The sequence below is a fragment of the Natator depressus genome, chromosome 2 (genome assembly GCF_965152275.1).
Source record: "Natator depressus isolate rNatDep1 chromosome 2, rNatDep2.hap1, whole genome shotgun sequence".
In the NCBI taxonomy this organism is placed as follows: Eukaryota; Metazoa; Chordata; order Testudines; family Cheloniidae; genus Natator; species Natator depressus.
This window is the reverse complement of record NC_134235.1, coordinates 122218884-122242133: the sequence shown is the minus strand read 5'-3', so window position 1 is coordinate 122242133 and position 23250 is coordinate 122218884.

The window sequence follows — 23250 nt, the reverse complement described above, 5'->3', positions numbered from 1 at the left end:
CTGGATCATGACCCTTGCTGACTCACACAGGAAAAATAAAAGGAGTACTTGTGGCACCTTAGAGACTAACCAATTTATTTGAGCATAAGCTTTCGTGAGCTACAGCTCACTTTTCTTTTTGCAAATACAGACTAACACGGCTGTTACTCTGAAACAGGAAAAATAACAGGCTCACCTATGTCACACTTAATGGTGCGGGTGCTGGAGAGCAGCTGCTACTGGCTTGCTTCTACTTCCCATGTAGGCTGGGATGCTGGAGTGGGGAGTAACTTGCACCAGGAAAAGAGCTGCTACAAATTACTTTCTCCATGAAATATTCATCTCTTTGAGTCATAATAATGACCTTGGTCTTCTCCTGGGGCACAATAACCACATGATGCCCCTTAATCAGAGCAATTCATGAAATTATAGTGTATCCCATAGGAATTGCTTCATGCATGACTGAAGTACATCCACATCTGTGGTGGAATAGCACAGTTGTTTAACAGCTCATAGTAACAAACAGATTTGGACATGAAATCATATTATATCCAATAGAAGTATCTTGAAGTTTAGGTAAGCAGAATGTAATTAACCAAAGCAGAGTTAAGCCAGCACACAAGAACTAACACAACGCAAAAAGCTCACAGAAGGTTAAAATTTGTTTTTAAGGTATATCTGGCACAAACTAGGTCCCTCTAAACGTAGAATAGAATTATGGTAATTTCAAATGTACAGTGGACACACTTAAGAAGTTCATTCTTACTCGAGAGATATTAGTGGTTCTAGCATTGTTTCCACATTTTAAGTATACAGATTATATCTGGTACGGGTAATACCTGAAACTGTAATGAACTTTAAGTATACCCACTGTAGAAGGAAATATGACCCAGCCTATGAAACATTTAGGACATCCAATGGTATGGTGTGCTAGGTAAACTAGTTTTATTTTTAGAGAAATGAGGAACTCTCTGTTACATGTTCAATTATATATATATGTCATTAACGTTGCGGTTATAGATGTGTTAAACATAGTTCCATAGTTAAGGTTGAGTTGAGTTTTTCACTTATAGCAGCGATTAAGCTACTTTGTTATATATGAAGAGTATCCCCTTCAAAATACAGCATTTACTCTTTCAGCACAGAATGAATTTGTTGAGTAATATTGCATTTTAAATTAGCTAATTTAAATAAAATATGGCTGGACATTGATCAGCGGCTGATGTGTTCTGGGACAATATTTAATAAGGATATCTAGTAAGTTCCTACATCAGTTAGAGACTGTGTTTTTTGGTTGTTTTTGTTTTTGAGCACCATCTGCATTAAGAGGCTAAACTCAGCTTCAGACCAGTTTGGCTGGAGTTTGGTTTAGACCCCTTTACTTGGTTTGAAGCTCTATGTATATGGGACCTTATATGTAACATGAACATGATAACCTATTGATTTTGTTTTCTAATGAATGCATTAATGTTCTACGGGGCAAGGGAGACTCATCCAGAACTCATTGAAGTCAATGGAGGGACTCTCATTAACTTTGACCATTGGTAGCCAAAGAGCTAGCACTGTGTCAGAGAAACATTGGAGATTGGAGATGTGGGGAGAGCACAGAGTGAAAAGCTTCAAATACTTCATAATTTTGCTTGCAAAGCACTGCTGTGTACTGATTCATAGATTTTAAGATCAGAAGGGACTCTTAAGAAAATGTAATCTAACCACCTGCATAATACAGGCCAAAAATGTCACCCAGTGATTCCTGCATCAAGTCCAAACATTTTGGTTGAGCTAGAGCATCTCTTTGAGAAAGACACCTAAACCTGATTTAAAGACTGTGATGGGAAACCCATCACATCCCTAGGTCAGTTGTTCCAAGCATTAAATACTCTCTCTGTTACCTCCTTATGACCCTGCTCCTTCTGGTTTGGAGAGTAAATAAATGAATTTTAAGAATATTTACTGGTAATAATCAGGATAATTTATATGTGCTACAAGAAATTAGTAGATAATTCATATTCAAAGTCATTTTCTACACCTGAATATTCTGATCCTTGATGCAATCTCCTTGAGAAGCCAACCTTCTGGTTCCCCTCCCAAACATAATCCTATTTTATTCTTAATTATTTGTATTGGTCTCATTCACAGTTATATCTCTCTTCTCAAATACTCAGCCTCTTAGCCTCCAGTTCAGGAGAGACTTATGTAATTTCTCCATGGCTTTACTAAAATCTGACTAATTCTGACATTTAAAACATTCCTGCTGTTTCTTTCGTCTCCCATGTGTTTCCCACCACTTTCTTGCTGTTTAATTCACTACATTATTGAAGTAGTCTGAAATAAACTTACTTGTATTTTTTTCATATGTAAACCCCATTGCTCGAATATCTAGAGCAGTAGTCTCCAGTCTTTTAATGCTCAAGATCACTTTTTGAATTTAAGGGAAAACGAGGATCTGCCACGCCCCTTCCCCGAGGCCCTGCCTCTTCCCCAAAGCCTCAACCCACTCACTCCATTGTCCCCTCTCTCCGTCGCTCGCTCTCCCCCACCCTCACTCACTTTCACTGGGCTGGGGCAGGGGTTTGGGGTTTAGGGGAGAGTTCAGGATGCAAGAAGGGATATGGGATGCTGGCTGTGGGAGGGGGGTCGGGGCAGGGGGTTGGGGTTCAGGAGGGTGTTTGGGATGCTGTCTCTGGGAGGGGGCTGGCGTTTGGGATGTGGCCTCCTGCTGGGTGGCACTTACCATGGGTGGCTCCTGGTTGGTGGATCAGTGAGTCTAAGGCAGGCTTTCTGCCTGCCCCGGCCCCATGCTGCTCCCGGAAGGTGTCAACGTGTCCCTGTGGCCCCTGGGGAGGGGGAGGCAGGAGGAACGTAGCTCCGTACGCTGCCCCTCTCTGCTGGCACTGCCTCCTGAGCTCCCATTGGCCACAGTTCCCCGTTCCCAGCCAATGGAAGCTGCAAGGGTGGTGCTTGCAGGCAGGAGCAGCGCTCTGAGACCCCTGCCCACCCCTGCCACCCCATGGGCTGCGCTGGCCACTTCTACGAGCAGTGTGGGGTGGGATCAGGCAGGGAACAAGTCTGACTTAGTGTCAGCCCTGCTGCACCACCTGAGATCGTGATCGACTGGGAGAGTGCCCAGGATCGACCAGTCAATCGCCATCAACCTGTTGGTGACCACTGGTCTAGAGAGACAGAACTTTCTGCCCGTTCTATTGGTGAGAAGAGGGAAAAATAGCAGTGGTCTATTTCATTTCCATGATTATTTAATCATCATTTCACCTAACAAGTTTGCTGGTTTGGGTTAGGTTTTGTTTCAAGGAAAAAGGTAAAAGAAAAAGGAAAGGGGCAAAAAAATTGTGTCATATATGCTGTGAATGAGGAGTCATGCTAACTATACCAGAATGGAATTTTGGTGAAGTAATGAAGCTTGGGCCCAGAAGGAGAAAAGAGAGAATGGGCTGTCTCCTGTATAAGAAGCCTGACTGAAAGAAGCAAGGACTCTGTGCAGTTGGTCTTATGTGCTTTTGGTTCCCCAGCTGATGATTCTGCAGTTTGAGGAAGGAAACTGCTGGACTAATGGTGACAGCATGGTGCAGTCTCCTCAATTAAGCTATCAGTGGTATGGAACAGACACCATGGTCAGGCCAGCAGAGGTGAGTGCTGACCCACTCAGTGTTGGGGTGAGCTGAATCACAGAGCTGAGCCAGGTCATTACACCTCTAGGTGGGACCATGCTGAGCAGCTCTGGTGGAATCAGAGGCAGACAGCAGAGAAGGGCCACACTCAGGTCCTGTGGGTTAGTGATTGTAACTTACTCAAGTGTGAGTGGTGGTTGCAGTTGTGATGGTCTGGTTTTGGGGACTTCCAGATGCTGGACATTTATTGAGCCTGGTATAAAGGGTGTTGAATAAATTCTTGGTACGTTGACTTGGGTTTTTATTTTTTAAATATATAACTACTGATTTTTTCCATGTTTTGTTTCTGGTTTCCCCTTCCCTTTAGCAAAAGATTCCTTTGTTTTATATTCCAAAATAGACTTAGGAGTGCTTGTGGGTGGGGAAAAACTCCCTGCTAAGCGTGGCCAGGGAGAGGGCTTTGGTTTTGTTTGTTTGTTTGTGTTTTCCCCCCACAGATCTGAAATATGAATAAGATTCTTTGCAGGGAGGGTGGGGAGTGGGCTCACGCCACTGTTTTAGTTATTTTCTGAGAGGGAACTCTAGAAATATTGAATCTGGCCTTTGTTGCTGCCATTGACACCTGACAGAAAGATTATACATTAAAAAAGGAAAGGGGTTTGATTCATATGATTCTTTTTTTACTATGGCAGCAAACATTCCGAGATGGTCGCAAAAGCTCTAGACTCATCAAAGCAGTAAGATGTACATAAGCTGTTTTAAAATTCTTATTAATTTATTGTTAGTATATCCAACATACATTTTCAGGACACACTAATAATTTGGGGTGCCTCAATATTTGGGTTTCCATTTGAAATATCTTGAAGGGGCCTGATTTTTAGAAAGTACTGAGTACCCAGGCCTGGATCCAAAAAAGGGACCCAGGCAATGCAACACTCCACATTGCAACATCTCACTTTTAGGCACCTAAAACATCACTGGAACAAAAAAGGGATCCACAAAGCCTGAATTAGGTGTCTAGGCTCCCTATATGATGAATGAGGAGAGATAGGCACATAAGAATGTTATCCACAAAAGCCAGCACGCTAGACAGAGTGCTGCCTAAGTTAACCAATGGGAGATGCTAACAAGAAAGATATATCCTAAGCCATGTGCCCTCATAGAGTTTGGTGCCTAAGTCTGGGCTGCGGAGAGGTGCCTATGTCTGCATGCAATCCACTGCCATTAACCCTTCTCCTAGAGTCAGGAGGCTTAGGTGCCTAAGCCCCTTTTGTGAGAATGAATTTGGAAGGCACCTAAATCAACATAAAACAGCTGGGTAGGTAGGGGGAGGAGGCCTCACTCATAACTTTCAGTTCAGTGGTAGGGTACTCATCTAGAATGTTGGAGACCCCAGTTCTAGTTTATCCCCTCTGCCTGATGAAAAGAAGGGATTTGAACAAGGGTTCACCCCACATCTGTGTTCTCATCATTGGACTACAGAGTGTTTCTTACTATGACTTTGGCCCAATTGATATTTAAATTATTTTATTAAGGTAGAATGGTATCCACAAGAGAGACCTACATCAGAATATCACCTTGCAAAGGTATTCCCTTGTGAGGTGGGGAACACCTGTTCAAATCCTATCTCCATGTCAAGCAGAGGAGGGAATTGAATTAGGGTCTCCCACATCTCAGGTGAGTACCCCAACCACTGGGGTAACTATTATAATCCCACCTTCTGCTTCCGTTCAGTTTTGTGTCGAGTTAGGTGTGCTTTGAGCACATCTCTGGTGTTAAGACCGATAGGGAAGACAGACAGAGGAACACCTATCTTCACCTGCATTTGAAGAATGCACCGGAGCTTAGATATGAGATAGGCATTTGGCCACTTACAGTGAAGTGGCAGTGTGCATGCCCAGAGGCATACATTTATACACCTATGCAATGTTTACAGCAGAATGTAGTCTCTGGGTGAATTAGGTGCTCATGTGTTCGGAGGCAGCTGAGCAGAAGTTTTGTAGACTACAGTGGTGCTTAAAACTGGGATCTACTGCATAAGTCCCTTTGTGCATCTGGCTCACACTCTCCAAAACATCTGACCCCTTTGAGGTATCTCAATTGGAAACTCAAAATATGAGGCAACCAAAATCACTAGTCATTTTCAAAAATGTAGGACATTTAAAAAAAATAAATTCTCATATAAAAACATGATTTTCTGTTTTGTTTGCAAGTGTGTACTAATATGAGGGAAAGTATGAGTGGACCTAAAAATCAATTATAATAATTCGGTTAAAGTGAGTAGGTGTATTTTAAAGTTTCCATCCTATGATCATTCTTCAGTGACTTACATGAAGTCATAGGAACCACCACCATACTGTCATGCTGTGTACCTATTCTGTTCATGAATAGAGAACTTCATTCTCCCATGCTGTCAAACTTGCATGTTTGATTAGCATTACCATTCATTTAACCTCTTGCTCTTGTATTCAGCAGCAGTTTCTGTACTCCAATGACAATCAGCAGCATTCTTTGGAAATGTCAATAACTGGAATATCAGCACTTCAAATCTCTATCCCTTATAAATGTAGACCACTTGACATTTATTCTGCACCATGTACAAGGTATAGTTAGCAAGATTTAGGTGGTTATTCTGTAGAGAACAATTAAGCCATTGAGAACACATGTGTAATAGCTTTAAGGGGGAAAATAGTAGCTAACTCTAGGAACAAAGAAGGGGGCGAGTTCTGGGTTTCATGGGTGCCAAAACTAAAGAGTCCAGGCAGTTGGACTGAAATCCTGGCCCCATTGAAGTCAAAGGTAGTTTTGCCATTGACTTCAGAGGAGCCAAGATAGCTCTCTTGGAGTTTACAGCTGAAATGTGCAGATATAGAGAACAAATTGAAGAAATGTGATGTTTCCTGCAGGCACTATCTTTAAATTAGGGATAAGAACACTTCCTCTTATTTTTGTCTGCCTTACCTGTTTATATTGTAGTCAAACACATGTCAGGGATGGTCTAGATCAGAGGTGAGCAAACTATGACCCACGGGCCACATGCAGCCCGTGGGACCGTCCTGCCCAGCCCTTGAGCTCCTGGCCAGTGAGGCTAGCCCCCAGCCCCTCCCCTACTGTCCCCCCTCCCCTGCAGCTACGCTGCCACACGGGCATCACAGCTGGCTCCAGCCAGGCGGCAGGGCTGCGAGCTCCTGCTGCTCTCAGCTGCATGGTAAGGGGGTGGGGTAGGGGGGTTGGACAAGGGGCAGAGGGTCCCAGGGGGGCAGTTAGGGGACAGGGAGCAGTTGGATGGGGTGGAGGTTCGGGGGGCGGGGGGTCGGTCAGGGGGCAGGGAACAGGAGGGTTGGATAGGGGGTGGGGTCCTGGGGGCCTGTCAGGGGGCGGGGGTGTGGATGGGGGGGCAGTCAGGGGACAGGGAGTGGGGGGGTTGGATAGAGGCTGGGGTTCTGGGGGTGGTTTGGGGCAGGGGGTCCTGGGAGGGGGTGGTCAGGGGACAAAGAGCAGGGGGGGTTGGATGGGTCGGAGGCACTGAGGGGGCAGTCAGAGGGCGGGAAGTGGGTGGGGGTGGATAGGGGGCAGGGGCCAGGCTGTTTGGGGAGGCACAGCCTTCCCTAGCCGGCTCTCCATACAGTTTCGCACCCCGATGTGGCCCTCGGGCCAAAACGTTTGCCCACCCCTGGTCTAGATAATAGTTAGTCCTGCCATGAGTGCAGGGGACTGGACTAGATGACCTCTCGAGGTCCTTTCCAGTCCTATGATTCTTCGGGTCAAGTACATTTTTTTTACTACATGATTGTACTGTGCCTAGACCATTAGGTCTCCAATCTTGGTTGGGGCCTTCAGGAGCTACTTAACATAAATAATTATAAAATAACAATAATACATCCTAGAAAGTACCAATTAATAGATTATCAATTTAGCATTGGTCAAAGGCAATATGCAACAAACTTAAGCAGCGACCTTGAGAATGAGGTCCTTTTTTCAAACTCAAATACGTTTCTTAAAAAGCAGAACACACTTTATCCAATATTTGTCAAAGGAATGAATCTGTTTTGTGTAAATGACACTCCCACGTCCATTTTAGAGCTTCCTACTTCACCAAATTAGCCAGAGAAGTCACTTCATTAAAAGTGGCTGCTTTTAGGAATGTTTTAGAACATAGGGAAAAAAATGTAAAAAAAGTGCTATTCTTATAATGAACCCCTCTTCCTTCATTGGGGGAACTATACTAAGAGTTGTGTCACTGTCTGCCACTATCACTGCGAGAGGAAAAGAAACAAAAGAGAGACTACTTAGAGAAGTTCAGTGCATCCTGACTGGTGCTCTAAGGATACATCTCCTCTTTGAGCTGGAGGTGCAAATTCCCGCTTGAAGAGACATACTTTATTTCAAGCATTTTAGTTCTATGAAAGCTAGCGCAGTATCACCAGAGTGGAGGGGATGGACTAATCATCCCCAAGTACGTACCTGTCTGAGATGCTAGGTATGAACTCACGCAGCTAGCCCCTCACGTTGCTCACACTGTCATGGGTGTGCTCTATTTTTCGCACACTAGCTTGATCCCAGCTAGTGGATAGTGTACATAAAAACCAAACTGAAATGTGGAGACGTTAAATGGCACAAGAAGCTGCCAGTGGGGGCGGAGACATGGAGAATCTGAGAAAAATGGGAGAAAGCGTTATAAAGTGGGACCCAGTAGGTCATGAAAAAGGAGCAAGATTAATTATATATAAAATGCTGTATAGAGCACACTGGGTTCTTGAGGGCAGAGATTCATCTCAGCAAGATGGAATTTGGAGGCTTAATTCCTGCTACTGGTAGTGGAAGTTATGTGATAATTTTCTCAAAACATGTACATGAATTATCACTAGTCATTTATACGAGCATAACAAGTTCAGCTGAGTAGTGCTAGGACAGTGGGGAAGAAAGTGCTATCTGGCACACAATTAAATTGCAAGGTGACCCAGAATGTTAAGAAATCAATTATCACTCTAATACAAAGTGCATATGATAATCAAATTCATTGTGATCATACATTTTTAAATGTTAACTTTAGGGATGCTTGCTTGGTCCATAAAAGCATATACATTTATTTAAGTGATCCTAGCACCCCCATTCACAGTAACTCAAAATATGATGTTTAGATATTCTTTTTTTTTCTTCTTCATTTTAATGGGAACACAGGTGAATAATAGTGAACTGTCTAGGACCCAGAGGGTTGATTGATTGTCCTGGGTTCTCCAGTACAAACTGACAGAAACCAGGTTGTAGGTCCTCAGAAGTATTACATCCACATGGAGTGAGAGTTCAGTGGCATAAACCACCTGCAATCTCTGCCCAGAACTAGTCACTGCAGTGCCCTAAATGACCAGGACATAGGCTACTTCAGCACGTTGTTCGTGCACTGGTAGGACTCCTATGGTACCCTGTCTCTCTGTTACAGTTGCTATCATCAGCAGGATTCTTGGGAAGGGTGATGATAACTTTCCCATTTGTTGCATTCCTCTCCAAGTCCGTACAGGGACCCCCACAGATGCAGTCGTTGGAAATTGCTCCCAGTACTCATGGGAATGGCTATGGCTCAGGTGCTTTAATGAAATTAACTAATGGCCAATTAGAAATACTCACATCCAGTGTCTCACAATCAAATTGAAATGCAAAAGCTCAACTTTGCCTCTTACTTTATGTACAAAAATTGTGATGCATTATAAGTTCTGACTTTCTATATCTTAGTGTAATTGTGGCTGGAGGGAAAGTTTTTCATTAGACAAAAGCATTGTGGATGGTTCTATATTGGAACTGAAAAGGTGTTTGTTGAGGAGCTACAGCTCCTTTGTGTGCGTTTGTATATGATGATGTTTGGATGATAAAAAGAGATTCATTGAGGTTGATGTAGATTTGATTGTAGGCTTAACTGGTGACCTTAATTTAATTGTGGTGATTGGAAATGCTCTTGAGCAACCTTAACTGAAAGTAAACATGTTTGTGTGACATATAAAGGAATTTTTAAACCCTTGTCACAAAGGAGGTGTTTTGTCTCTTGGCTTTTAAAATGAGCTAAATACAGTTTTGTAACTTCTTGTCCAGATTTATGCTAATCTTTTTAATATATACCTCTGATATTTGCAAAATGTACTTTGCAGAACTAACTGTGCTAAAAGAGAAAAAGACAGCAGAATCTCCTCCCAAAATAGTCTCCTACTACCATCCACTGCCTTCCAATGCACACACCAAAGGATATCACTGACTGATTAAATACTCAGAGTCAAATCCTCAACTGGTGTAAATTGGCATAGCAGTTTTGAGTTCCCTTATAGTACCAGCTGGATGCATATTTTCAATAGGGTATGGAAGAACTTGGGCATGCCATCCTGTTAACCAATAGGAGTTATTACACCAGACCTTTCTGCATAAAGTCAAGCAGAGGCTGAACAGTGAAGATAAAGGACCTGTTTAATCATTATTTATTTTATTTGTGTAAGCAGAGTCAGGATGAGCTCCATCCTGACATCTGGTGGTGAGGTGTGGCAAGTTGTGGAAAAGAACTTCAGGGGCTGATCTCCTTTGCATAGGCACACCCACCCCGCCTAGAATGAGGCCATAGCTGCCCAAATGGTCACTTTGGCTGCTGTGGGATCCCCAGTGTCTCTGTTATTGGGGCAGGAAGAATAAATTGTTATTACCCTGATTATGGGAATCAAGGACAGTGGAACTGTACTTGTCCTTTTGTTACGATGGAGGGACTCGCCATCAACTAAGTAGCACTCGCTAGGCAAGGGACATGGGTTCCAAAACTCTGTGAATTGAGAGAGGCTGGAGACAGGTATTAGTACTTGGTGGTGTGGGCCTGAAACATCAATTGCACCTCTGTCTCTCTCCACTGTGGAATATCAGAGCTAATTTTGGGTCTATTAGGAGTCTAGCTACAGATGTGGAGCTGAATTCACTTTGGCCTTATGGTGCACCAGTACTAAGGCTCCCCCTACTACAAGCTGAAATCACTAAAGAGCTAAAATTATGAAGAGCTGAAATCACTAGCACTGTGTTAAGTAGTGGGGAGCCTGAAGATCTAGAGCGCAGCGGAGCCGTTCGTGGACGGGCTGGTGGAGCAGTTCATGGGATGGTGGGAGCTGCTTGTGGGATGCTGTGCAGAGCGGAGCAGTGAGCGGAGCAGAGCGGCTTGTGGAGCGGATCGTAGTGAAGCCCTATGGAGCTGTGGTGCAGTCAGCTTCAGATCACGTTACCTCTTCCCCCCCCACACACATTTTTCACCCAGACTGGGGAGTAACACTCTGGAGATGAATTTTTGAACTCTGGGCCTGGACTTTTGGGTTGTTGGACTTTTTGGACTTTGGGTGATTTTTGGATTGCTGGACTCAAAAGACGTTTGGGTTGTGGGACTCAAGAACCCGAGGGAAAGGACATGGCCCAATTTGCTGGGGTGGGTCTTTGCTCATGGTTTGGTTGATGAACCCTAGTTGTGGTGTTTTCCCAATTTAATGCTGATGTCGTTTACCTCATGTTATTAAAGATTCTCTGCTACACCGAGACTCTGTGCTTGCAAGAGTGGAAGTATTGCCTCTTTGAGGCGCCCAGGGGTGTGTGTAAGATTTTCCCAGGTCACTGGGTGGGGGCTTGAGTTTGCCTACAGAGGAATTTACACAAAATGGCTTGAGAGGTGGTGGGGAGGAGGACCTCTATCATAATTTTAAGCACAATGTTTAAGATTCTTACCTGGGATGATGATGAAGAAGAGGTGGAACAGGGGGAAAGATAGGTGTTCCTCTGTGTATCTCACCTTCAGGGCCTGTATGGAAGCATGTTCATAAGTTTATAAAGTCAGAAGGGACCATTATGATAAACTAATCTGACCTTCTGTATAACACAGGCCAAAATAATTCCTAGAATGTATCTGTTAGAAGAACATCCAGTCTTGATTCAAAATGGTCAGTGATGGTGATCCACTACAACCCTTGTTAAATTGCTCCAATGGTAAATTACTCTCACTGTTAAAAATGTACACCTTATTTCCAGCCCAATTTGTCTAGCTTCAGCTTCCAGCCATTGATAGTGTTATGCCTTTCTCTGCTAGGCAGAAGAGCCCCTTACTAAATATTTGTTCCTCGTGTGGGTACTTATGAACTGTAATCAATTCACCCCTTAACCTTCTATTTTTTTTAAGTCAAATAGATTAAGCTTCTTGAGTACATCACTATAAGGAATATTTTCTAATCCTTTAGTCATTCTCATGACTCTTTCCTGAGCCTGCTTCAATTTATCCTTCTTGAACTGTGGATACTACAACTGGACACAGTATTGCAGCAGCAGTCACACCAGTGCAAAATATAGAAGTAAAATAACTTCAGCATTCCCTTGTTTACGCATCCAAGGATCACATTAGCTTTTTTGGCTACAGTATCACAGTATCTTTTTCAGAGGCACTGCATCCCAGGGTAGAGTTCCCCATCCAGTAAATATGGCCTGCATTCTTTGTTCCTAGATGTATACAGGTACATTTAGCCATATTAAATTGCATATTGTTTGCTTGTACTCTGTTTACGAAGTGATCCACATCTCTCTGAATCAGTGACCTGTCCTTTCCATTATTTACCATTTCTCCAATTTTTGTGTTATCTGCAAATTTTATCCCTGATGATTTTATGTTTTCTTCCAGGTCATTGGAAAAATGTTAAATAGTGTAGGGCCAAGAACTGATCCCTGCAGGACACCACTGGAAATACACCCACTTGATGATGATTCCCCATCTACAGTTACATTTTGAGACCTACCAGTTTTTACTCCATTTAATGTGTGCCATGTTAATTTTATATTCTAGGGGTTTTTTTAATTAAAATGTTGACGAAGTCAAATGCCTTACAGAAGTCTAAGTATATTACATCAAGACTACTACCTTTATCAACCAAATTTACAATCTCATAAAAAGATATCAAGATAGTTTTATGATCTATTATCTATAAAGTCATGTTGATTGATATTAATTATATTGCCCTCTGTGAGGTTTTAGTCTTTTCACCCCAGCAACTGGAAAACCCAGAGGTACAGCCTAGTATGTGGTAATTATTATGTAGCGTCACTTTGAGAACACAGTGAAGTGTCTAAATAACTTAGTAGCACATATCAGGCTCTACAAAAAAGTCTATTTTATTCATTACACTGAGAACAAAGATCATCTAAGATGGAACTGGAAGCATTAAAAATAGTTTTATACACAGAAAATGCTCATCTTACCCCACCTGTGTCAGTCAATCTTGAGCATCTTATTTATTTTAAAATATACAAACATATCATGCTGTGACCTATCTGTATCTTGTGTCACCTCCCAGCAACAACCTTTGCTGCTGGGTTACTGAGATGGCTCTGCAAGTCCCTCATTTTCTCTGGAGAATCTCTCCCCTCCAAAATCCAACATGATCTACCTTTGTGAGGAGCTTCTGGGGCTCAGGACCCCAAGCTGAGCGCTCTTCAATTTCCCTCCTCAGAGCTCTACTAATCTTCTTCAGTTAGCCCAACTCCAACTCTAGCCAAACGTCAGACCACCGCCATCCCCCAACTCCCTGTTCCCAGTGGCTGTCCTGCCACCATTCCCAAATCTCCCTCTCTTGGGATCCACTCTCCAACTATCATCTTGAAAAACTCCCCCCAGAGGCTCCACCCCTTGGAATGTCTCTGTTCCTTCATACCCTCCTTTAATTTTTGATTAATCAAGTCCCATATCACCTGCTCCATTATCTTGCCTGGGATTGATCTCAAACTGAAAGGCCTATAATTACCCAATTCATCTTGTTTACACCTTTTAAAATATTGGCACAACATTAGCTTTCTTCCAGTCTCTGGAACTTCCCCAGTGTTTCAAAACTTATTGAAAATCAAGATTAACATTCCAGTGAACTCCATAGCCAGTTCTTTAAAAAACTCTTGGGTACAAGTTATCTGGGCCTGCTGATTTTAAAATGTCGAAGTTTAGCTGCTGTTGTTTAGTATCCTCCTGATATACTAGTGGAGAGGAAAGAGTGTTATCATCAAATGATATGATTACATACTCTGCCCCCCCAATACAGAATAGAAATATTGATTGAAAACTCTCTGCCTTTTCTGCATCATTATTGATTCTACCATTTCCATATAGTAATGGACCAATGCCACTGTTAGGATGCTTTTTGTTCCTAATACACTTTAAAATGTATTGTCCTTAACTCTGCTGGCCATAGAATTCTCCTTGTCTCACTTTGCTTCCTTTATCAATTTTCTACAATTCTTAGCTTCTGATTTATATTTATTACTATCAACTTCCCCTCTCTTCCATTATGTATATTATTACTATTATTTATTTATTATGTATAGCTGCCTTTACTTCCCTTCTAAACAAATTTGCTTTTTTAACAACTACATCCTTCTTCCTCGATTGTGGCACTCTGGCGTTTTGGGCATCTAATAAAGTGTTCTTAAATAATTCCAAATTATCATTCAAATTTTTCTGTTACATTATTCCTCCCATATTAAGGTTTGTGAAACTGGCCCTTTAAAGCACCAAATGTATGTATTACTGGTCTAGACATCATTTTCTTTGCACATTAGATATATGATCAAGGCATGATCACATATCCTTAAGCGACCATTACTTTCTAGTTCTGTGATCAGTTCCTCTTATGTGCCTATATCCAGGAGTGGGGAGGGGCTTAACACACGCCTCTTGATTTGGCATCTCCCATCATCTAACTTAGGCCAGGGGCTGCCTGGTGTGATGTTTTTTGTGAATCCCATTCTGAAGCATGTGTCTCTTCCCCATTCATTTTACAGGGATCGCAGGTGCCAAACTCAGGCTTTGCACACCTAAAAATTAGGCATGGTTAAGCTCAGCATCACCATGCCTAAATTCCTTTGTGTAACTAGCCCCCAGTGTCTGGTACACTTAATGATCTTTTCATGTGAAGAGATATTCTTTGCTATATTCTTTCTGCTACTGAATAGCACATTCTAGTCTGACAGCAGTGAACAAGCAAAAGAGATGGTTGGGCTTGCAATGGAAAACTCGATGAACCAAATTCTGTGAATGCATGTTTTTTCCCTTGCATACATGTACCACACCAGGCTACCATGCATTTCTTAAACAGGTATCTATGGAAACTAGACCCTGTGTTTCTGCAGATTATTGTTATCCTATCTGAACTAAAGGAGGAACTCTATTTGCTTAAGCCAGGTAATACCTGGTTTACAATTACCTTTCATACTGCCTTTTTCTGAAAGACAGGTTCTGTTATCCAACATATACTATTAAGCTGTGAGGAACTTAATGTGTAGGGGCTATGCACTCCATAAGCATGCAGTAATAAACCATGCTGCTGGAGTTAATTAAAAGGTGGATATCTAGATATGCATGTATATCTGCAGAGATTCTGATTTTATGAGTAGAGAATTACCCAGCTCATCTCAGAGCACAGTAACCATTTCCTTCTGAGTGGTGAATAAATATTCTATAAAATGACTAACGGTCTATTTAATTGTCCTATCTAAAAGAACATGGATGTGACTAATGTGCAAAATTAAACCAACTTTGGAAACTGCACATAGTACTTACTATTCTTAAGGTAATGAAGCATGATGATGAGTGCTGCGCTTGATCCTAACTAATCTGTCACTCATGCCAACTTTACCTCTTCAAGAAAAGAAATGCTCTGTACAAATGTTCTGAACATGAATGAGCCTTGACTCTATCAATGCAGATCACTGAACTCACCCTTAATCATTAAATTATTTGTTCCACTCTTTACCATCACCACTTCCCTGTGTGTTAGCATTGAGGGAAATATAGTTGTGGATGACACATTTAATTCTAACACTAGAAAGTGTGAGGTAAATAACAAATCTTTGGTTTTTGCTGCAATGGTGCATAAAATTGCACAGCTGAAATTGCTTGATTTCCATGTCTTGTAGGTATTCATTTGTTAAAATTAGCTACTGCTGATGAGAACTGGGTGGTTTAGTCTTGGGTTCAAATCAAACCCATGGATTTCAATAGAGATCATTTAATATACAATTGTAAGCACTATGCCAGTAATAAATGGTTACAGAATCAACGAGAAGTCCGGTGGCACCTTAAAGACTAACAGATTTATTTGGGCATAAGCTTTTGTGGGTAAAAACCCCACTTCTTCAGATGCATGGAGTGAAAATTACAGATACAGGCGTAAATATACTGGCACGTGAAGAGAAGGGAGTCACCTTACAAGTGGAGAACCAGTGATGACAAGACCAATTCAGTCAGGGTGGACGTGGTCCGCTCCCAAAAGTTGATGAGGAGGTGTCAATACCAAGAGAGGGAAAATTGCTTTTGTAGTGAGCCAACCACTCCTAGTCCCTATTCAAGCCCACATTAATGGTGTTAAGTTTGCAAATGAATTGTAGCTCTGCAGTTTCTCTTTGAAGTCTGTTTTTGAAGTTTTTTTGTTGAAGGATGGCTACTTTTAACTCTGTATTGAGTGTCCAGGGAGATTGAAGTGTTCTCCTACTGGCTTTTGTATGTTATCGCTTCTGATGTCTGATTTTTGTCCATTTATTCTTTTACATAGAGACTGTCTGGTTTGGCCAATGTACATGGCAGAGGGGCATTGCTGGCACATAATGGCATATATCACATTAGTAGATGTGCAGGTGAATGAGCCCCTGATGGTGTGGCTGATGTGGTTGTGTCCTATGATGGTGTCGCTCGAGTAGATATGGGGACAGATAGGCAACGGGGTTTGTTATAGGGATTGGTTCCTGGGTTAGTGTTTCTGTGGTGTGGTGTGTAGTTGCTAGTGATTATTTGCTTCAGGTTGTGGGGCTGTCTGCAAGTGAGGACTGACCTGCCTCCCAAGGTCTGTGAAAGTGAAGGATCGTTTTCCAGGATAGGTTGTAGATCGTTGATGATGTGCTGGAGAGGTTTTAGCTGGGGGCTGTATGTGATGGACAGTGGTGTTCTGTTATTTATTTGTTGGGCATGTCCTATAGTAGGTGACTTCTGGGTACCCATCTTGCTCTGTCAATCTGTTTCCTCACTTCCCCAGGTGGGTATTGTAGTTTTAAGAATGCTTGATAAAGATCTTGTAGGTGTTTGTCTCTGTCTGAGGGATTAGAGCAAATGTGATTGTTTCTTAGGGCTTGGCTGTAGACAATGGATCATGTGGTGTGTCCTGGATGGAAGCTGGAGGCATGTAGGTAAGTATAGCGGTCAGTAGGTTTCCAGTATAGGGTGGTGTTAATGTGACCATCACTTATTTGCACGGTAAATAGGCCTAAAGTGTCTATTTAAGTACTTTGTTGAATTGAGATGTAATCCTCACACACCCTCCAAGTCAGACTTGAGGCACATTGTCAGGGTACCATGGGAATTCATGCAATGTTGTTGTCCATGTTGTGTCAGTTCTGTGGCCAACCTTTGGTTTCCAGGGCTTTACAGTTTCTATGAGGGCTAGATTAACCTGAGAAACTAAGAAATGATGAGTGTCCACTAATAATACTGGAACTGGTCAGAGAACAGTAATTATTGTCCACAAAAAATGTTTGAAAGAAAAAAAAATCTTAATTTTACATGGATTTCCCCACCCCCCACAGATTTGCCAAAAACCCCTTGAAAACCATAAAAAGTTGGGTTTCCAGTAAAACTTTGTTTTTCAGAAATGTTGAAAGCCCAGAAAACCTCAAATGAAATTATTTTTTTCTATGAAAATTTGTTTTGAAAAAAGCATTTTTGTCCCTCTTCCATTTCCTTAATTAAAAGTTCATCAAAAATAAATGGACAGCGTCTATCGCACAAAAAATACCTAAATTGGCGCAGTTCTCTGTCTCCCTCATCAGTCACTGGTATTTCTAATGCACCTCCCAGAGTGCTAGTTAAGCAGTTAAGAAAGATCTGACTGGGTTTGGAGACTACACTGCCTTTTCACCTCTCTAGTAACTAGTAGAAGTACATCACTAGGGCAGCTTACATTGTTACAGCCCATGTTGTACCTGCTGCGGGGAATAATAGGTTTAAATTGCCAGGGTTGTCAATCTGTCAGTTTTCACAGGTACTAAGTTTACAAAAAATCATTTTTAAAAAGTTGCAAATAAAAATAAGGTTTATTTTAAACAAAATTATAACATTTGCAGAATCCGCTATGTACAGAGCCCCATGAATATCAAACTGAATACTGAGCATCAATCATCCTTCACACCAAGTACCACATGCAATAGTAGTTTTGGAACGTTTTGCTCAGGTTTTGCCATGTCTGTCTGTAGGAAAATTTGACTTACAGAGAAGAATGAACCATGTGCCTTTCATGGAAGGGCTTCAGTAATCAAATTCAATGTAGATGATATTATATCATTTCTTGCTTTCTATTTTGGATCTTTTTTGGTTACAACTTTTGCTGCTGCTAGAGTAATTTGATTTCTTTTCCATTTCACTTTGCCTCTTCCTTGATATATGAAAAGCCCTCTTTTGAACAAATGGTGTATGTTCTTTGCTCTCTCTCCCTCCTTCCCCCTTAGATTTACAGTTTAACTTTTATGTCACATTTTTCCAGTTCTGACAGTTCTGTGGAAATGCTTACAGAATATTAGTGACCAGCCATTGCAGTCAGAGATGTAGTACAATCACCACATTACAATTTTGTTTTTTGACACCACTAGCAAAATATATGGTTTAGCATCGGCGATTCTAACGCTGATGTTACTAACAACGTGACTGTGGATCTCTTCTCCTCAAGCCAGGCAAGGTGGTCACTCCTCAAAGATCTTATCCCCCTGAGGAGGGGGGAAAAACAAACATACCCAACAACAAAGTGGGAGATAGGGAGAGTTTAAAATCACTTTATTCCATCAAAATGAATTAATGTTGACAGAAAAGGCTTTGCTGTGGGGGTAGCTAATATCTATCCTATTTCCTTTTGCCAGGCATATTTTTTCCAGGCTTCCAAATGCATTACTGTTACTCAGAAAGCTGGACAAACATATTCATCACCATTGAGCAAAGCTGACTTTGAGGGTGTCCTTCAAGTGCTTCAGACAGTGATTTGAAACAAGTGCCACTTCCTGGCTGTCTGATGTTTTTTATGGCTGCTAGTGAACATCAATAATATGAATTCCATTTTAATTCTTCTGTAAGGGATCTTATTTATAGACCAATTTCCAGTGCAGTGTCTTGTCTCTATGAAATGATTGCCAACTCAGGCAGCCATTAAAGTTTACTGCTTAGGCCTTCCTTCAAGGTACAATATGGATATTACTTTCCAAAAGTAATTTAGAATACAGAGTGTGAGGAATGTGTTAACTCCTTGCCAGCTACCTGTCCAAGACAAGAATGTAGCTTGGATTTATGAACTGACCCAGCTTTATTCAACAAACAGAAAGAGAAAGATGCTATTTTTCTGAAAATCACTTCCATTATCTTCTTTAAAAATAAATAAATAAATAAATGATCAGCTGAGAGTTAACACTATGATGACTAGGACTGATAAAAATAATATTTTTGTGAATAAACACAAGCTTGGTGTACTGTAATTAATAGGTGCATAGGTTGCTTGTTCTTCACAAGCATTTGGATAATGTCTAGTTTGACAAAGTTCCTCCTCTACCTTGGTGGGTCTTATTGGCGGATTTGCTGACCTCAGAGATTCACGGCAGCACTCAGTTTGGCCATTTTCGTGAACCCACAGTCCAGGTCAACTCCTCCTGTGTCTGATCAGGAGTTGGGAGGTTTGGGGGGAACCAGGGCCCGCCCTCTACTCCGGGGTTCCAGCCCAGGGCCCTGTGGAATGCAGCTGTGCGACAACTATAGCTGTCTAGAGTGCCTCCTGGAACAGCTGTGCGACAACTATAATTCCCTGGGCTACTTCCCCATGGCCTCCTCCCAACATCTTCTTTATCCTCACCATAGGACCTTCCTCCTGGTGTCTGATAATGCTTGTACTCCTCAGTTCTTCAGCAGTACACCTTCTCACTCTCAGCTCCTAGTGCCTCTTGCTCCCAGCTCCTCGCACGCACCACAAACTGAAGTGAGCTCCTTTTTAAACCCAGGTGCAGTGATTAGCCTGCCTTAATTGATTCTAGCATCTTCTTGATTGGCTGCAGGTGTTCTAATCAGCCTGTCTGTCTTAATTGTCTCCAGAAGGTTCCTGATTGTTCTGGAATCTTCCCTGTTACCTTACCCAGGAAAAAGGGACCTACTTAACCTGGGGCTAATATGTCTGCCTTCGATCATTCTCCTGTGGCCATCTGGCCCGACCCTGTCACACTAAGTAATCATTACATTGTTTGCAGATCCAGAAAAGGTAGCACACAATTCATACTAGAAGTTTCATATTTAAAAATAATCAAACATATGAACCACGGACTGATTCAGCAGCAGTCCAACTAGTCAAGTACCCTGTCTCTGGCAGTTGGCAGTTCCAGATGCATCAGGGGAAGGTGCAAGAAGCTACCTAGTCGATAATTTTGGGATAATCTACCCATAGTCAAAGTGTCTTTCTAAATGCCATCATTTACCTCTAGGCTGATGCACAAAAGCATTAGATTCATATTCATTCCATATTCTAATTAATTAACTCTGGATATTATTGTCATCCACATATATGTGTAATCCTTTTCTGAGTCTTGGTCTCTGTCTCATGGCAATGAGTTCCATGGGCTAATTATGACTTTGTTTTTAATAAATCCTTCTCACTTAAGTGTTTAATCGTTTAATTTCATTGGCTGTCTCTTGTTCTTGTATTATGAGACAGAGTAAATATATTTTCTTTTTACCTTCCAATGTACCTTAGCATACTGTTTAGTATGTTGTATATCCCTAACAAGTCCACTCTTCTTCATCTCAGGTGAAATCCTGGCCCCATTGAAATCAATGAGAGTTTTGCCTCCACTCTCCAAACTAAAGAGTCCTAGGGACAGATTAACAAAGAAATTTAGGTGTGAAGTTGACCATTGCCCCTCTTCATTTTTAGGGTCCTAAACAATCACTGGGATTCCCAAAGCCAGCACAGTTGGCAGCTCCCCCATCTTAGCTAGCCAATGGAAGATGCCAAAGTGAGGGAGTGTGTCATAAGCCTGTCTGGAAGTTAGTGCCTAAATCCAAGTTACATGGAAGCCTCTGCTGGGGATTTTCAGCTACAAAACCCTATCTTGGGGTTAAGTTTCTATTTTATTCATTTAGGTTTAATATACAGGCTAAAGGTGTTAACATAATGCAGTAACTGTTCAACATAAAAATGATAAACAAAGTTCGGGGTCAACAGGAGAGACTGAGGGACCCCGCACCAGAATATTGTCTAGCTCAGGAGTTAGTGCACTCACTTGAGAGATGGAAGATCCCTGTTCAAATCTCTTTTCCTCTTCAGGTGAAGGGAGGAGGGACTTGTTGGGGTCTCCAACATCTAGGTGAGTTCTCTAACCACTGGGCTTAAAGTTATGAGGGAACTCTTCCCCCTCCTCACTGTTTTGCGTGTTTGCCTGTGGAAGCCTGATCCAGTAGGTGAGCTCTGACTACACTTACAGGATTGGGACCTGCAGGTGAGTTAGGCGGGGCAACACCTATTTCCCCTGATTTGTGCATTACACTAGCCTACAGTGGCAGTAAATGCCTAGGGAGAAACCTAGTCTCCTGGGGTACTTTTTCTGCAAAAATGTATGTGTCTACAGGGGTCGGAGGCAGCAGAGGGGGGCTTGTGAATCCCAATGGGGCGTGATTCTAAAATTTGGTGCCTAAAGTGGCAGTTAAGCACCTATGTTCTTTTATGAAACTTGCCTCTAATGTCCAATTTTTGTTCACCCACCTCAGGATATACTCTATTACAAGTGAAATGGTACTATTGACTGTCATTATTATAATTTTGGTATTATTTCCCATCTCATTCTTTATACATATTAATATTTTGTTTGATTTTTTGACCCCTGCTGTGTTCTGTGCACAGGTTTTTGTTGAATTGTCCAGAAGGCTCACCAGGACAATTTTTCTGGCGTCGTTATAGTTAATGTAGAACCCAACAATGTATATGAGTTCAAATTATTCTTTCCATTGTACATTACTTGTCCATTTTTTAACTTCATGTTTCACAGCCTTTTCCCCCAGCATCCTCTGTGGTGAAGACTGATATTGTGAAGAAATAATTTAACTTCTTTGCAATATTTTTATCCTCCCTAGTTACTCCATTTACCCCCTGCTCATCCATCATACTCATCAAATCTCTCTCAGGCTTCCTGCTTCTCAGATACTTAAATCAAGGTTGGGTGTCTTTCTAAAATAGTTGCTACAGCTCAAACTGAAGTTATGGTCTCGATGCAGAAATTATTAAGTGAGGTTCCATAGTCTGTTTTATGCAGGAGGAATGGTCATAATGATAGCTTCCAGTCTTCAAATCAATGAATCTATGTTTCATTATTCATTTTTATGTCTTTGATTACTTGTCCTTCAAATCCCCACATAACTTGATATCTATGTTACCTGCAGGTAACATAATGTTCTTTTATATTCAGTTGAGTTAGATTCATTTGGCTTCAATTGGGCTGAATCCATTTTTGAAAGATAATGGTTTGAGTTGACTAACTTCTTGTACCTTCTCATTGATCAGTTTTTGGTTTGATTGAATATTTATTGCCTTTCCACTTCTTGTGTTTTTGATTTTTGTTCAGGAGCTTGCATTACTTTCTGTGGCTCTGTTATGGAGCATCCATATGGTGTGCAAGGATTTTAATTTTCTCTCATCTGTTCTCTTTTAAATTTCAGAATTATTTTTACTAACTTCCTCCTGAAAAAAACAAAACAAACAAACAAAAAAACCCACTTCTTCCTGAAGTTCAGGAAGGTGTTGAACTTAATTATAGTTTATATGTGCTTAGCTGAAATCACCTATTCTTATTTTCACTTTTGATCTTCCTCAATATAGTGGACTTGCTATAATATTCCTTGAAAATGTGGAGGGAGGATGCTAATTTGGAATAAGACACAAAACCTATTTGTGTGAGACGATAAATCGTATGTTGGGTGTTCACAAATTATTGCCACTTAAGTTTGTGATTAGACATGCATCTTGGTTTAGAGAAAATAAAAACAGCTGTTACCCAGGAGTTTCGGAACCCAAAGCAGTGGTAACTTAACTGTTTTCCTCCAGGCAGTGTCAGGAATAAATCAATGGGACATGACTCCTCTATCTGATAAATGATTGATACAAACCAGAGTGCTTTTACTTAAAACTACCTTTTTTTATCGAGCACACAAACGTATATGCTATAGCAATAGGTTTGGAGCACTCCAAATATAGAAACCCAAAGTCTGAGATGGTTTTGAGTGATCACCAGCTGGGCTTCCAGAGACCCTCCTTCATCCAGTTGATGGGGAGTTTAGGTGTCAGCCCCTTGCTTGAACAAAAGCTCCATCAGACTGCTCCAAGGTGTTTACTTTTACTTAATCTTTTATAACTAACTCTCACAAAACACATAACTCATAGTAACCCCTAATGGGTCACCAATTCTCCTAGCTTTAACAAATTACTCATTATCTCTTATCAACAAAACATTCCTAGTATTTCTAGACATAATAAACATATACGTCAGGGACACCCAAATCCAAGGTTGCTATTGACTTACTCTCTTCCATTCTCATGGTCTGTTAACTCTT